Here is a 13,259-nt window from a genome sequence, read left to right as displayed (position 1 = left end):
ATAGCAAGAATTTTTTAAAGAACTGTATTTTCTGAGTCATTTTGTTTACGAGCCAATTGTTTTGCATGCATCTGTTTGAAAGCACATTTTGTTTTGATCCATCCTTCTCAGCCTTGCAGATAGGAAGAAAAGCTGAAATTATTTGCAAATGAGAATCATCATCTTCACATTCAGAGACTGTAGAGCAGGCAGAACAGAAATTGCTAATCCTAACAGAAATTGCTCAGCATAGGCATGTAATTAAATTTCTCACTGAAACAAAAAACCACACAATCTTACTACTTGAAACATGAGACACCTGAGCTTAAAATTTTGGCCAAAAGCTACATAAAGTCAGACCTCCAAATTGTTTTCTGTATCATGGCATTGGCATGGATTTAGAGCTGCAGTGTTTCTGAAGACCCTGCTTTATTTCTTTTACTTTCTTTCTCTTCCCTAAGGGTGGTGTCTGCCCTCCAACATAACGCAGGCGCTTGCTTGCTTCTCAAACTCTGGTAGCCTCATTTGCTCTTGGATTTAAAAACAGTCTATTAATCAATCATTGGTTGCATTATTACACTGGGTGTAATAACATACTAATTGCAAGTTAATTATAATAATATTACGATAATATAATCTATTGAGAATATATAATTGTGTAACAATATAATAATTGCAAGCTAAAACCCCTGGAGAGAAAAAAACTTGTTAAAGCATCACCCTGCAAACCTAGCCTACACAACTAAAAGCCCAACCCTTCCAAACCCCACTTCTGGCTGTATTACTTTCTTATCATCCTGTAGTACATAAGCAGGTGTTATTCACACCTTCATTTCATATAGGTGATTTATTAGGAGATATACTGAAATGTACTTGCCAAAGAAGGATGGTGAATTTACTTTTTCCCCGATTATGGCCCATTCTTTAACAGCTCAGTAAATATTTTCCTCATCCCTTTAATACACGTTTGAAGGATAAACAACCCAAAGGAGGGAAATCAGTCAGATCAAAAAAAAAAAAAAAAAAAGGCCATGCAGGTTTCCATCAGATTAAGTATATATTTCAGCAGCAAATAAAACAGACTTCAAGAATCACCAGAAGAAGGATGCACAAATTTGGGGAAGGTTTGGCTATTAGTCTGCTCACAACACAGGGCATACAATCTCTAAGCAGCCTCCTCTCTAGACTCCAGGATATATATGTGCACCTTCTATATATAAAGGGTTATAAATAAGAGAAGGGATTTGCTATTATTTTAGATAAGATAAAGTAGAACCCACCTTTGGTATTTATATAGCCTCATGGTATTTTAGCACTTAGCATCTTTTCTCAGCGCACCACTGAGAGCGGGGAAGCGCAGCCCAGCCTCGTCTGCCGGGACGTGCCCACCGGCGTGGATCGGGAAGACACAGAGCTGGGAACACCTTGACAGTGGCCCACAGACCAGGGGAAGTCATTTTTTTTGCCACGTCTTGGGAAAGAGCCCATTACACCCGTCCTCCTCCTCTTTTTCAAGCCATAGACCTAGCATCTGCACACACGCATACGTAAGAAAGAAAAATCACAGCTTCTACCCACCACCCATCAAACTTACCCCATTTCAGGAATTTTCTTTATTAATAGAGATTAGCAACAGTAAAACAAATTCTAGATCTATCTTTTTCTTGAGCTTAACCACCTCTAAATCCTTCCTACCGGGTTTACATTTACTACTCTCCGTGAATCTCACCACAAAAGTCAAACCTGCCTCCTTTACGCGCTGGCTGGATCAGCACATCTACACTCTCGTCCTCTTCTCAGGTTTTTTTTCTGCCTAACATCTTTCAGAGCCAATAGCATTTCGGTCTAAGATGTAAATTAGATGCAGATATTGGCATCATCTTTCTTTTTATGCTAATTAAAACTAATAACCAACTGCCACCTTCACATAGACTGTTTAAAAAACTGTGACAGGGCTTTCAGAGTGAGGTTTTTTGATTCCTTATTCATTCCACCAAAGCCAGAAGTTTTCTGGTACAACACCAGGAACAGACAGCCACACCAGATCACCTGCTTAGTTGCAGCCTCCATCAGAATTTTATTTTCTCAGAGCATAACAGCATTTTATAACATCACAAAACCTTATCTATGGATGCTAGTAAACGTAATCCTGGAAAACTCACATCGAACCCTCTGTCAGCCTCCACAAGTAGTAGCAGCGGCATGCCTAAAATAAGAGCTCAGGTGTAAACAACAATTCTTGACCCTTGGATCTAAGCAGATGAGTAACATCAACCTACCAATCGCTCAAAATTGTTGTTATCTTCTACTCGTATGCTTGCCATAAATCCCCACCGAATTCAATGCAGCTGTGCTGCTGGAAATGCCAATCTGGAGTAACTGCGGTCCCAAACCCGACCCGCTCCTCCGCTGCCAGCCTGCTCGCTCGCTCCTTTTGCCCCACTTGCCCAAGATAATCTCATTTAAATAGACCATTGCAGAGGGTTAACGTAGCTCTTGTTACCTTCTGTGGGAATTTCAGCCCCAAAGTGTTTATAAGCTTAAAAAACAGAAGGCAAACAAGCCTAACATTCAAAACAGAGCTTGTAGCAGACAGCGGGATTTACCATGGGTATTAAGAAGATTGTGGTGTGCATATGCTAACACCGCAGCATGCAGCGAGCGTGCAGCCCCTCTATTCCCATCGCGGCTACGTCTAACCCTGCAGCATCGCAGAACTGGAAACTGCATCTCCTTTTGTTTCGTTTTTAGCGGCCATCGTGCAAGAATTGCAAGTTACTTTTTTTTTTTCTTTTTTTTTTTTTTTTTTCTTTCTCTATATTAAGTTGACACCTCGGTGTCAGAGATAAACCTTCCGCTCTCCAGATGATACGCCCGCTCCCGCAGCACACACTGCGGAGGGGGAAGGTGGCAGAGAGCCAGCTGGATCTCTCGTCCTGACAACATATTTTTGCAGATTATGCAAAACCGGCAACATTTAGCTTTAGAGGAACATCACAGCTGTTCCCCTTACCCTGTCAATCTCGGTCTCAAACTTGCAACAGGTTTCATTTAAGAAGGACCTAAAGTGCTGCAAAAGGGGTGATTTCTACGCACATGGCCACAAACAAGCAACACCAGAAGTTTAGCAGCAACCCTTCAAGGACAGCACCAACTCTACCAGCCAACAGAGATGTCATGGGCTGTCAGCGAAGGGACCAGCACAGAAAACTGATTTTTTGTCATCACATTAGGTGCTAGTACCAGATTTGCTTCTTGTTGAATTATACAAAAAAAATTGCAGCATCAGGCAAGCTTCATTCATTCATGCTTGTGCAAAGGGATTACTCCAAACCCAGAAGGCTCCTGCTTTGACCCAGAGGCTGAAGTCAAGGAGTCCTTTGAGCACAGAGGCACCTCCCCGGCTCTGGCCAAGCCAAGCAAGTCTCCCAAAAAGCACGGAACTTCTCTGGGGAGAGAAACCAGGCTGAAAAGCCTATTAACGGAGGCAGGGACAGACTCAACGATGCACATTTAAGAGGATATTTTAATTTTAAAACAGGAGGAAGTATTGCACTTGATAGTGCACACATTATAATGCTCCAGTCATCCATAACCTGTAAACTCTTTGGTTCATGGCTCATTTTGGACCAAGTGCCTTCACATGGTGCTAAAAGCAAATTTTTGCCCATCAGCGGGACGCTAATCTGCTTATTAATGCATTACTCCTAACAGCAGTACATAATGATTTTTCTAACATATTTCTAAAGGCCCATATGGGAAAAATTACTTGTGAAAAACTTGAATATTAAGCCCATAAATAAAATTAAACATGACATCTTATTGCACAATAAACTAAATGGAGGTGATGCTGAAGGTGTAGGTGTGTTCGAAAGAAACAGGGACGCAGCATAACAAGCAGCATTGAAAGTCTCAACGTATATCCAAACATCCTTTAAAATTAAAAAAAAAAAAAAAAAAAAAAAAAGCAAAAAAGTTTCTGACCCATATGAACCCGTTTCCTACAGAAACTTTCACCCTGTATAAAGCCTGCAGACCTTCCCAGAAAGAAGTATGATAGTCCATCCCCTCACAATACCAAAAAAGAGATTCAGGTAAAAATTATAGATAAAAGTTAGGTCACAGCTTCAGTTTGCTTAAGTGTAAGCCTGTCGTCTTTCCTCAGTGTAGCTGCATGCCGTGATTTTATTTACACAGATTTGTGCAAAGTGGGGCCAGGTCCTGCTGCGGTCCCTGCACTCAGCTCAGGGTCTCCAGCCATTCCTGCTGACACGGCTGAGCCTCCATGCTTCTCATCGATTTCTTTTTTTTTATTGTCCATTAGTGCTATTTCTAGATTTCTGAAACAAGCTACGATGGGCTCCCAGGTTTATGGCATGTTACACAATACAGCACTCCGCTGTCGTGAGGGGCAAGAACATCAGAAGTGAGAGGACGGTATGGCTTAAACTATTAAACTGTAGCAAACCTTCATTGATCTTGTCTCCTTTTCCCTCTACGTTCTACCAAGAAACCTGTGAAAAAATAAGAGCTATTGAAAGACTGGAGAAGGTTGAAGGACTTGAAGCTTGGTGGCAGAACTTCTTTCATCAAACTCCAGAACAAGCAAGATGATCGTAGCCTCCTCTAAGTCTGGGAAAACCTCTGGTCACTCCAAAGCATTTGAATGAAGTTTATTTCTCTGATAAGAAGCTTATTCCATGATTGATTGTTAGTGGCAGCCGGTAGATAATGGTTGCTCTAGAGTAACTGCTGATAAATCGTAAATCAGAACAACATCAGAAGAAAAGCAAGCGACCGCAGTTGAGCTCTGCTCACAGGATGACGCAGGGCAAAGTTGCGCTTATGGGAAACCCTACAGCCTATTGTAGGTACCTTACCTTTTAATTACTGCTTAGGTTTGATCGTATTATTAATGGCATGCCTAGGATTTGTCTGGCGGTACGGAGAGACGGAGCTGTATTTATTCACACGTTTCAGCTAAATATGTCATTCAACAAAAATACATCAAACCCCATTCAGTGGAAGTAGGGTTAGCCTCAAACACCAGAAACTTAACAGTTAAGTTAAACTCCGGCAGGTCTTCAAAGGTATTTGAAAGAGAGCAGATGTGGTGGCTGTGAAATGAAGCAATACACGGGAGGAAGGGGGAGCCTGCACAAAGGTTTGGTTTCACTTGCAAATTTACAGGATTATGTCCTCGGTTCCCGTGTACTCGAGGCAGAGGGTTGCCAACAGCCGCGTTTGATGGGCAAGGGGAGTAATGAATTTCTTATCACAGAGACACGTTATTTCTCGGATCTAATCTTCACTGATATTGGCAAAGAATTTTCATAGCCTCTTCATCTACTTATATTGAAGTCATAGTTTTAAAATAATACAGAAAGATTTATTTTTATTAGAAGCTGTGAGTCAGGGTGTCGGCTCCGGTTTGCCCAGTGATGGACATGCAGGAAAGGTGGAGTTCAGAGTCAAACCTCAGCAACGATATCCCATGCAGACGATGTCAAATATCTCCTACAAGGCACAGAAAGGCATGAGGCTGGAAATCTTGTGCTAAATAAACATGTCATCTCAACAACAGCGAGGATGAAACACTAGCCCGACTACCGCACACTTCTAATACACGTCAAGGTGTGTAGGAGGTCTCAGTGCAATAATTTTTACAATGCTGTGTAGAACTGATATCAAGCACGCTTTTCAGGAAAAGAAATCTCATCCTTTTCTTTGCCAAAACACAGCCAGGACCGAAACGCTCTGCAAGGGGATTTGAAGGGTTAAATACTTGTTTCTGCTCAAATGTGTTGCAAAAGCATTTGAAGCGACTGTTGCACGAAAGGAATGGAGGTGGTCTTTTTTTTTTTTTATTGAGAGTTGTTAAAACTAAAAATTCCCATATACTCTCACTTCCCTTTAGAGGTCTACTGGGGTTGGCTTATTCCTCTGCTTTGATATGCAAATGGGCAGCTTGCTTTCCTGCAGGGGACACTGGACGGCGTCCAAGGAACACAGAGGAGATGTCCTGTCAGGAGAGCAGCCCGGCCGCCTCGAACAGACCTTGGGCAGCACCGAGAGCCAAGCTTGTGTTTTGGCTTAAAAATAAAAATACCTTTGTTAATAGTTTTTCCTTCCAATACAAATGTTTATATATTTACCCTGCTAGTCATCTCTGCTGGCCAATAGCAAGAAAACAACAGTTTAGCTGTTCCTTTTCGGTCAGTGCGTTGCTAAAATCGTATTCCTCTTTTGAAGATACTATGTATGCTGCCCTTCGTTTCTGTCATAGAATATAGGTTATTTAAGCAGCATTTAAACCACTCAGCTGCAGTGGACAACCATCTCTTTAGAAATGCGATAAATTTATTTCTGCTGGGCAGTTTTCGTGTTACTTTTCTATAATCTCGCCCATTTTGTGGGGAAGATACAAAGGAAAGTACATTTTCATTTCTATTTCCTGGTCCCTTTAAGTTCCACTCTTTCTCACTTTCTTGTTTTTCTGCCTTTTCTTTTCACTGACATAATGGAGTACCTATAAAAAAAGATTAAATGGTACCATAAAGTTTTATTAATGCCTTACATCATTGATATCTTCTCTGTATTGATAGTTCCACTTCCATTATTGCTACTTAGGCATTTAATTAGTGATTCATACAGTATGTTGTAAACTACAGTATTAGCGTTAACCGTCTATATAAAAGCCCCCATTATGTAAAAACTCTTCCCAATATCGTAATTGGAGTATAGTTATCCACTTTAACTGACTTGAATTAGATTATTATAGATTAATTTATAAAAAGTTACTTGTAAAGGACATTGAAGATCATGGAATATTAAGAGTGGAACTTCATTACAATAAAATGGACTTCAAGAACAATGGCACTGTCTGAGCTTCATATAAATCCATTACAATCTTCTAGTAATAGGAACAATAACTGTTTTATCTAGCAACTCAGTGATACTTCAGGATGGAAAGACAGACTGTTAAAAAAAAAGTGTGCAGAATTAAAGGGAAGATGTACACTTAAATGCTGGACAATGCTGTGGACAGAAAATGTCCTCTTTGCAGAAGGAGCTCAGATAAGAGCATAAGATATAACATAGGTCTAACATGGAAGAAGCGCATGGAAAACCATATTATTCAGAGCATGAAGGCTAAATACTACAATCAATTAAGGTTAGTATGAACTCTGAGGAAACCTTTGGTCCAAAGGGTTTTATTGCATATTTATGTCACAGTGAAAAAGAACAGAATTTGGGCCACCTCCCCAAAAAACTGTTCATGTGTTTATCTGCCTTCTCTCTGCTATCACAATCTACATTATTCCCCTCGACTCATGAAATGACATTGTCTGGAGGACAACTTTGCTGACCTGGCAAATTTGCATCCAGCAAAGGAAATACTGAGCTTTGGCCACAGTTTGGCCCCGGTGTAAGGGAAGAAGTCAAAGTTTCCGTAAATGGTGTCTTCCGACACATAACCTCCACTTGCCATCGTACCACTTCTAGTAAGCAGGAGGATGCAGAAGCCCTTTTTATGCCCCAGCTCTGTACTTTGTCCTTTACATCCAAGCCACCCGCTCTTCACCAAAGCCAAGAGATGAACAGATACCAGCCTGTTCTTTGCTACTGAGGGGTCCATCGTACCAAGGGATTTCTCAGAAAATCTCTATTGGCTCTATATAGGCTTGGCACCATTGAGCAGCATTGAAGGATTTAAACGAGCTCTTCGATTTTCATGGCTGCATTTAACTTTAATCAGTCCAGGTTTCGGGAGCTGCAGAGTCGTTTTTCCTCCACAGTTTTGTCCTTTTCAGAACATTATCACTTTTTTCTGACAGATAACACATACAATAACATTCTCTCAAATTTCCCAGGTTAATTTTTATGTGGTTGATTTGACTGATTGTTCAACGCCCCCTAAGTATTTGCCTGCCTTCCAAAAAGAGAAAGTCCTCCTTCCCATTCTTCAGCTTTAATAGACACAACATGCTATGGGTTAGCAATACTGTGCTTGCCACCTATATATTTGCAGGGTTCCTGAATAGCCATGCGGCATTTCATCTGGGAGGCAGGAGCTCCAGAAATCATTTCACCAAATTATTCAAACAGCCTATCTAGCCTTACTGCTACCTGTCAGGTACTATTGCACAGGCAGCATCACTGGGAATAGTACAATAACAGCGAGGCTAATGATGTTTAGAAACAGCACAGAGCTGGGAAATACCAGAGCTACAGGGTGATGACCTGCTCACCCCGAGGGCAAGTTCAGGAGAACATCCCATGGTGACACAAGCAGCACTGACCTATTCTTCTGCATGCACGGTCTCCAACTAGTCTTGGAGATGTGCAATTCCTGCTGCTCACCTGTTGGACATCTCTCATCTTTCTAAGATTTTGCCACACATACAACTTCTGCTTCCTTCAGGGTTTTTGGGGCTCTTATCCACAACTTGCTTCATACCTTTCAGATTCCCTCTGAAGAGTTCAACTCATCTGTCTGAATTAAATCTACATTTTCTACTCTTTCTGATCATCATGCCTGTACACACCCAGGGGTGAAACTGTCGGTCGGTAGGAAATTTGATTCAGCATGCAACTTGGCAGGAATGGGCCATGAGAAGCCTATCAAGCTTACCTCAACTCTCTCCACGGATTTCCCATATAATACAGAGTCAGGTCAGGGCCTTGGACTATAGGTTTTATCTGGCTTTGAACCATCACGCACCAAAAAAAGATTTACATGTAAAGGATGCCCAGTAACGACTCCTTTCCCTGGCACAGTGAGAGTTTTTAGGTCGGTGTCTGTGGGACATACAACTTCCTTGGGACCTTCTTCAGGATGATAGGTCATGGCTGAAAGCTCCAAAAAAGAAAATAAAATACAGAACTCACCACTTTACAGTCAAAGTACCAGATACATATCTTCTTCAACACCAGCCTGCATCACCATGCACAGAGAAAAACCTGCCAGGTCAGACCTCTGGGGTGTACATATGGCTCTCGCCATAGGAGCCACATTAGAGAAACAAAACCTACAGCATGTAGGGTCTTAGTTATAGAGGTTAATGCACAGCTGGAACAGGACCAAACACAGCGCTAACAAGGACAGCGAAGAGAAGGGACCAGGCTGGAAGAGCACTGGCTACTCCAGAGCTATAATTAACAATGTACGGTGTTCCACCGCTAATTTCCCTGCTCAACAGCCTACTCTCTCCTCCTGCCTTTTATCTGGGCTAACTAAAGGTACTTCCGTTGCACCTCACTGTTAAGATCACTTTTCTTAAGTTGTTTTAAGCCACATTTATTTTTTTCCATGTCTGATACAGCTCAGAAACCAAAGTTTTGTTTTTATGAAACTAATCTGAAATTGTTTCCTATTCCCAACTCCCTCTTCGCTCTGCATTTCCCTTTCCCTTCCTTCAACTACTTCAAAATCACATATTTTAAAAAATCTGACTGTAGTACAGAGAATACAATCTAGCTCTGACTGCCCGTACTGTTCCTGCAGTCTCGCTCCGGCCATAAATTTTGTAGGAGAGCGATAGAATGCAAAACACATTAGCAGTAACGTGCTGAAATCCCTGTGCTACAGGGTAAATAGGAAATGCAACAGCACATTTACAATTTTGGCCAGCGAAGTACCAGCACTATTCATTGATCTCATTAAAGACCAATCTACATTCAGGGAAGAATAAGATTGATGAGCTGTTAGACTCTTTAAACACAAAAAAAAAGTTACCAACTACATGCATGTGTAAACAGCCCAAAGAGAGGCATGAGAGTTCCTCTGCTCCTTTAGCCTGATGGTAATAATCCGTCTGTAACACGGGTGCAGCCTCCTGTCATTGCAAGAATTGGATGTGAATCTGCTCCGCCACTTTAGGATAACCAGTGCACAGGTACTAGTAATATATTTAACTTTCACTTACTCCGGAAATGTAATTCTTACTTTACCAGAGAAGGAAGAGAAGAGAAAAAATATTTTTGTTTAGATCTCTTTCTCTTCCTTCACTACGCATAAACAGGTCTAAACTGCAGCATCTTCACCCACAGAGATTTCAACTCAGATGTTATGGATGCTTCTTCCTAGGGACCTGAATCTTTATGCTGGGTCTGCCACAGCCTTCACCCCTTCGGAAAATGATTTTTGTCTCTGTTCTCAAGTTTTCCCAACTGAAAAATGGGAATGAGAATACTTGTACGGCTTTGGAGACCAGAAACGTAAAGCACTCCATTGGTGCAAGGTATTACTGTGTTGATGATGATGAAATAAGCTTTCATACATTGCTAAATTATTCAAGAACATCTACTACGGTTTCACCCCTGGCAATCCCAGAATGCATCTCAGTGCCATTACTCTGCAGGGAACAGCAGTGTTGAGTAAATGGCTGTGAAACTCATATATTAACCTCACTTGGTGGCTGGAATATTCATTTCTTTTTGAGTCATTTTGAGCAAGAAAAGAAAATCTTCACTCTTAGAAATCATCTTTAGCTGACACATTAAGGAGCAGAGCTGAACAAATAATTTCCAGTGAATAATGTGATGAATTTATTTTCCTTTTCTCTGTCCCCAAGCAGACTGGGATTTCCTCAAATGTATTTGTTATTCAAATGTATTCAACAACTATCCTTCGCAGTGTTTTTCTTCTATGTTTATTGTGCCTGAATGTGCACAATATCCTTCTTTCCTTTTGCTTTCAGCTATGGGTTTGGTTTGGGGTTTTTTGGGGGGTAGGTGGTAGAGGATTGCTTTCATTAATCATTCAGGTGTATTTAATGGATGAGAAAACATCAGATTTGCAATATCTTTGTAACAGATACAGTTAACAACGTACGATGGATCTGCGTGCCTATGGCAAACACCCTGCCCAGACCTAGCTGGTGTGTTAACCAGGGTGTTTTGGAGGATTTTGCAGTGCCCTTGGTGGCTAGCATATAAAGGATCAGGTGAGACAGGTTAAACATGCTGTCCACAAGCTGTTACTCACATATAATCCAACGTGCAGCATTTCGGCAGAGCCCTGCAACTTCAACTACCAAAGCACAGACTCTGTGACAGAAGGAGAGGAACTGCTGAGGATTTTTTTCGCAGTTTGGACAGCCTCGTAATGTGTTAAGAGAGACATCTTGTCAAGGATATTTTCAGTTTTGTCGTTTTCTTTATTCCAAGCTACGGGGTTGGCACATTTTGGAGCCATCCTAATGTATTAGCAAAAATATGGCCTTGGCTGTTATCCTTAACTCTGCTGTAAACCTGGCACAGGACACTTCCTTTTTCCTGCTGTAAGTTTTCCTCTATAAAAGGTGGATTATATAACTTTTTAAGAGATCTTTCAAGACCCTCCGACCCAGGTATTACCGTCACTTATAGATATGGAGTTACCTAAAGGAAAGGGACTTCCCAGCAATGAGCACCCAGAGATACATTTCTCAAGTTCAGGGAGTAAATCAAAGCCATATCTTGCACACTCATGCTTAAAACAAAAGTCTGAGCACATACTGCACATATTAGCTGACTTTAGTACCCTCCGACATTTCCCATGGTGGTTCCTCTCTGTACCAAGAGATATCTAAAGTAGTCTTATGTATCTTTTTACCATGGGCTGAAGAGAGTGGCTTTACAAAGGGAAATAAAACAGGTGATCAATAAACTGGGATTGTGATATATTAACAGGCATCCCCAATTGTTAGCAGAGCATTAGCCATTATCAGATTAATAAGCGAAGAACAACTGGAAAAAAAATATGTTGTTATTGCTTGTAAGGTGGTGCTTTTTTTTCCTACAGCTTCATTCAAAATAAAGCAGCTAAATTTCAGCATAAACTTAGCGGCCACTTCTTACAGAAAGCTTCTTCTGCCTTTAATTAAATCAGCAGAGAATCTCAAGAGCCACCCCTACCAGAACCTCTCAGTGACCAAAATTGCCTCTTTTTGCAACTGAAATTGAAATAAATCAGTTATTTAAGTGAGATAATGCTATTTCAGGCAGTTGGCTGGCCCGTGCTCAGTGCAGGCTCCCTTCTCCAAATTCTGCAAGAATTTGGCCAGACCTGGTGCCGATACAAAGGCTCGCAGCCACCGCGGTGGGTGCCGGGTCTGGTTCTGCGAAAACAGGCGCTTTGTAAAGGCTATGCAGACATTTTCTTTCTCTTTCTGACCCTCCTTTCCTTTCATTTATTTAAAGTTACGTGCCATCAGTCGAGTTTACCTACATGGTTTTGGCTTTCATCAACGTGCTTCTGAAGAAGCCATCCAAAAAATCTTTGGGGGGCTCAGCACCGGTACTGTTGCCGTGCGCCCCATCCTTAATGAGCACCCAATGCTGTGAGAAACCTTACGAAATATAGTTTTTACATTAATTTTTCAAAACGTTTTCCTTATTGAAATAAACAGAAACTTAAAAGCGAGTCCTTTCTGCCTTTCTTCCCAGTCTCCACATCTCCGAAAGCCCAGGGAGCGGGAAGGAAACGTTTCTTTCAGCGAGATACTTGTTCCCCCTCTCCTTTGAATTCTTAAAAGAAGAATATTGTTCTTCCAAATCTGCTCTCCCTTCCCCGACTCTCACCTTACCTTCTCTTCCTCCCTTTTCTTGATGACTATTTTCTTTCTTCCTCACTGTTTTTCTTTCTTCTCGTCTTCTCCTAGCTCTGCTCCTCTTGTTTCACCATCTGGTTCTGTTCTCCTTATCGGTCTCCTTCCCTCTGCCGCAACCCTCATTTCCCCCACTTACACCTTCCCCATCTTTGTCTCTCCTCGCCTTTCCACTCGCTCCTTTCCTGTCCTATTTCCCCCAAGGTTTTCAAAGCCAAACACAGCTAGGGCCAGTTTTCCCTTCCTGCCTGCTATTAATTGAGCATTTCATGAATTCTCACTTCTGGTGGTGGCTTTGCAACTTTCAAACTCGCTGTTAAACGAGACGGGGACGGCACCAGACAAATGCACAACTAAAAGCCAACCAGCCTCAGCCAGAAAATTATCCTAGAGGATGAAAGCTGCAGTTCCCACTGGGTTTTTTTGTATTTTAGTGCCTGCTTTTTTAAATTTCTTTACCATTTTCTTGTGCTTCTTGAAGGTGCTAGGTGGACTTTAATATACAGCTAAAAAAAATCTTATCGTGAACCTTTGTACATATTCTATCTTGAAGCAACAAGTAACTGAATTGGTAGCCTTTTTGTTTTCTTATCGTGCAGATCTATTCCTGAATGCTAACAAGCAGGTCTTTCTATACTTCGTCCACTTGATAATAGGCTAATAATCTTATCACGATGTTTTCTTGAA

At 41.4% G+C, this 13,259-nt stretch overlaps 1 long non-coding RNA gene across 2 annotated transcripts in view; it reads right to left on the bottom strand.

Annotated features, from left to right (window-relative positions):
- LOC126050197 (uncharacterized) overlaps positions 1-12,752 on the bottom strand; it is a 72,875-nt gene extending 60,123 nt beyond the window's left edge. For both annotated transcript variants that reach the window (XR_007509451.1, XR_007509452.1), the window contains exon 1: positions 12,552-12,752. This is a non-coding gene — a long non-coding RNA (uncharacterized LOC126050197). The remainder of the gene's footprint in view (positions 1-12,551) is intronic.
- Positions 12,753-13,259: the final 507 nt, after the last annotated feature.

This window comes from Accipiter gentilis, chromosome 24, assembly GCF_929443795.1.
Source record: "Accipiter gentilis chromosome 24, bAccGen1.1, whole genome shotgun sequence".
Lineage (NCBI taxonomy): Eukaryota > Metazoa > Chordata > Aves > Accipitriformes > Accipitridae > Astur > Astur gentilis.
Note: the sequence above shows the minus strand (reverse complement) of the source record. Positions and strands in the feature narration are given on the sequence as shown.